The 4,386-nt window shown below is 44.5% G+C and overlaps 1 long non-coding RNA gene across 1 annotated transcript; it reads left to right on the top strand.

Moving 5' to 3' along the window:
- The first annotated feature begins 2,389 nt into the window (after window positions 1-2,389).
- LOC128809137 (uncharacterized) lies at window positions 2,390-4,185 on the top strand. The gene is made up of 3 exons (XR_008437625.1): window positions 2,390-2,492; window positions 3,412-3,443; window positions 4,088-4,185. It is a non-coding gene; the product is annotated as an uncharacterized LOC128809137 (long non-coding RNA).
- Window positions 4,186-4,386: the final 201 nt, after the last annotated feature.

Genomic DNA, 4,386 nt, shown 5'->3' with positions numbered 1-4,386 from the left:
GCAGCACAGATACACACACTCACGCTTCCTGCCTGAGTTATATCAGTTTCAAAAATAGCCTGTGAAAAAAGATTCAGGCTATTGGAGCAACTTCTGCTTTCAGCAAAGTGGACTGAAACATGGAGCTGAATTTACACCTCCATATGTGATTTGAGGTACCCACATGTATAAAGCTCATCCTTCTGCTGTGAACTCTGAATGGCATCAGTGCTAATTCACCTGGATACCTGACAGAGATCTCCAGAGAGATAAAGAAAGAGAAACACCATTCACTTGAGCTGGTCTTTATTCCTACACCAAAAAAAAACCGATGTCAAGGAAGCCTGCAGTTCAAACATGCAAAACTTGCTTTTGTTTTGCATCAGTTTATTCAGGTATTTTAAACAGGCTTAGTTAAAATAATCAGTTGAGCCTTTCTGACAACTTTGTAAGAAAGCCTTATGTGGCTAATTCTTAAATATCATCAGACAGCAGGCTAATTGTGTCCCGGTGCACATTGTTGCCGCACGTTGCAGATAACTTCCTGTGTTGAAGCGATGACCTGAGAGTGATATCCTCGTAGATAAGGAAATATCATCTTCCAGTCCTGCTGGGTCTTCAACTAATCTCTGAGAACTCCCTTCAGCTGTCTGCCTGTGCTTAGCCAAGTTATTAGGCACATTCAGGATGCATTAAACTCACACACCTTCTAAACTGCTGGGTGGGTTTGAGTTCCCATAGCCAGCTGATTTAGTCATACCTCTGGTGCTAACAAAATCGGAATATACTGGACCTGCCAGGAGTATTGCCTGTATAGGTATGTAATAAATGTGCTTGGATGTGTTTAATTATACAGATGTGCAATGGGCACCTTTACCACCTTCTGTAGTACCTATCCTGTTCTCAATGCTTAGCCATATCCCTTTTGACAGGCGATAATACTTTGGAAGAGCAAACATTCACATTTCTGAACACATAATCAAAAATATGGCAACAGAACAATTAGTGGACCAAGGTATGTACCCTTTTGAACTGAAGTAAATTCAAAATAATTCCATTAATTCAAGTCAGGGGAGAACTTACTTTCCCTGATAAGTAACATAATACAATTGGCTGGATGATTCACTGTGAACAGTTCAGTAAAAATATCTGTTTTGTATACCCTTCCTTTTTATTTTCTCCATATTCCTCTTTCTCTTCCTCATCCCCTTTTTAGACTTTTCTGCCTTGTGATGCCACACAGAGAAGACCTAAGAACCACAGTAAGACAGAGTGATAAAGGATAAAAACAAGCCACTGCTGGAAGTGCAGGAGATGGTGAAATACCAATAATCCATGTTGATATCTGACATGGCTAACAAAGGAAAGGCTCATTCCTTTTTATCTGGGTTCCTGAGAGTGCCCCTTGCCTGCTCCATTGTACAATATTGCCCGGATAAAATGCAGCTGCAAGAGGGAAAAGGTGACACTGATCCTACTCTAAATAGGAGTCAATACTGTGCTCTTCACTGCAGTGCCTGAAAGCAGGACATACTATTGCTGCTGCAGGACAAAGTTCATGGAATATCAAGTGTTGATAGTCTGTGCTCAGAGTCTGTAAATGTATGTACAAATGGGTCACATCCACAGCTGGCATCTGTCTGGCTCTAGATCTGGTCCAGTAAGTTTCTAAAGAGTAGTTCACGACAGACCATTGAAAACTTCCAAAGAAAGTCCCAGGGCACATGACAGAAATGGCCAAGTGGGACAGCACAGTAGAAGAAAGAAATCCTGCGGGTTCATTTCTTTAAAGCATAGAAGTCATTAATCATTTCTATTCCTTTCCATTTGAAACAGCTGCCTGCCTGCATTTGCTAAGTAACTGCTTTCTAACCACACAGCAACTAAGTTGTGGGCCCCAGAATGCTCATGCTTCCAGATATTAATAAACAATTTCCCTCCTTCACTGTGTCAATGAAAGCACGTTAACATTCTTAGCATCTGGTTTTGTTAGGGAAATAAAATGCTGACGGTTCCACACTTTATGAATTCCTTCCCCCAAAAATCTTTCTTACTGCTTATCGTCTCAAGTGAGGCTCCAGAAGCTCAAAACCTCGGTGTGAAAAATCTCAGTGGCCTTCTACCTGTCACCTGCGATTCAGGATGTCGCTCGTTACCAAATTAAGAAAACAATCTCTCCTGTCGCGCTTGTCTGCTCATCGTCTTATGGAAGCGAGCGACATTTCCCACGTCAGCCCGTTCCCTGCAGAGGTCCGCTGTCATCCCGGCGGGCGGCTGCAATTAGCGGAATGCCAGCCAGCAGGTGGAGACGCATGAAAGCAGTCCCAGTGCACGGACAGGCTGCCTTGACACCGCATTCCCACAGCCCCGGCCAAGCGCTCCGACGGGCCAGAGCCAGAAAATATCGCGATTGGCTCCACGGAAAAGTTCAGAACTAAAAATCTTGGATTGCTGACAGGACATGTGACGGAGCAGCCCCGGCTGAGGAGCCGTCCAGCACCTTTCATGTCTCAGTGAGTCGTGGAGGGAGGGAGGGACGCTGGGGGCTGACTCTGGCCTGACCTTGGTTCATTCAGTTTGTTCAACAGCTCAGAGCTGCCTGTCAGCGTCAGCTGTGCTGAGTGATGCGGGGAGCCACACGCGTGTGCTCCGGGCCGGGCACGTTCCCTGCCGGGCACATTCCCGGCCGGCCTCGGCTGCGCAGCCTCGGGGCTGCGCTGGCCCCAGACCCCCAAACGCATTCCCACCCTTTTGCTGCAAAAGTGCAGCCTGAGATGGTGTGAAAACAGCTCCGCTTCCTCTGTTCATCTCATAACTCCTCCCACCCAGTGTTTCCTCTTTCGAAGTGGAAACACCATTGTGATGGCTATTTCTGAAATGTCCCTGCCAAGACCGGGAAGTGCAGAGGGATACAGAAGTGTGAGGAGGGGGAAAGGTAGCTTGGGAGTTATTTTAGGAGTGGGGAAGCTATTTACATGAGTTTGGGAGCAAATCCGGGGATAATTCTGTGTCATCTTCAAGCCAGAGGTTAAATTTCTATCTCTAATCTCCCTAGAAATGATAAGAAACTGCAGTGCTGGGTCTGCAGAATACCTGATGTGAACTGATTGACTTCGGTGGAAATAGGCATACAATGGGAGCCAAGCCTAAATGCCATGCCACAGAATGCTGGCCAAGCCCTTCCCTTACACCAAAAATGATTCAGGCTGTGAAAGACAAATTTTAAGTGACAGCACATGTTAGCACATGACAACATCCACATGAAGGTATGGTAGAAAAGAGGGAAGGAGATGGTATAAAATTAGGTGAGCTTTGAAAATTGCAAAAATCACCTGCAAACATTTTGAGAGATTTCAGTGTTTGAACACATGATGTTCTGTCAAATTATGTTCATTGTGGAGATAGCTGAAAATACAGTGTCTTGTTTTACAGCTCCAGACCCCCCCAACTCTTCATCATTTGTGGTAAGTTTATTGGAGTTTGATATTTTTCCTTTAAATGAGAAAGGCTCTTCAAATCTTGAAAATCCAGTTTCAGTGTTCCAAAAGAAATGTGTCTTACAGCTTTTCCATCCTCTTGGATTCTTCTCCTCCCCCTCCACACTGCCTCTTGCACTCTTGTCTTTGGAGAGCAGAGTTTAACATGCCGCTGAGGAGATAGCCTGCATGCAAAATCCCTCAAACATAAACACACTTCAGGAACAGATTCACCCCCAGTGTGCTTCCAAATGTGGAAACCAACATTCCATCTGCACCCTTATCAACTGGTCAATAGCTGGGAAGTTGAATGAACATTCCTTAAACTGAAGATTATGAAAACATACATTACTGCTCAGCAGTGATTCCCCAGCTTCCCAACTCCCTCTGCTCAAGAGCAGTTGAGCTCTAAGTAGCTCAGACTGGGGACTTTGAGAATGCTGTGCAGGAATTTGTCACACTGAGCTGCAGAACTCTCTTCAGGTGACTTCTCTGGTGGTTAAGAAGCCCTGTGTTCATTCAACTCAGGTATTATTCTGCATTTGCTGTCCTTTTAAAAGTTTGCTATATCTTACCTTATCAATTATGTATAAGAGGTGCTTTTTAAAACCTGCCTCTGATTTTCCACTCAGGTTTGCAGCGCTGAGATGACATCAATGACTTCTGGGCTGTCACCCTGACAGAAAAATCAGAGGCCATTTGAGCAAGCTTGTCACACACCCTGCCTGAAGATAAGGTGAGTTATCACCGTTATTCTTTGACCTATTTTTTGGCTTGTAAAATGACTGGTTCTAAATTCCCAGCTAGAAACTGAAGATATTTTTTATTGAACTATTGTATAGGATTGCCTTGAAAGAGTTAGCATTTGTCTTAGGTGGCTCAGAGATTGCTCTGATGATGGATGTGTGCTTTGGTTTGCTCTTAGTGCATC

The sequence above is a fragment of the Vidua macroura genome, chromosome 6 (assembly GCF_024509145.1).
Source record: "Vidua macroura isolate BioBank_ID:100142 chromosome 6, ASM2450914v1, whole genome shotgun sequence".
Lineage (NCBI taxonomy): Eukaryota > Metazoa > Chordata > Aves > Passeriformes > Viduidae > Vidua > Vidua macroura.
This window is presented reverse-complemented; position numbering and strand designations above follow the sequence as displayed.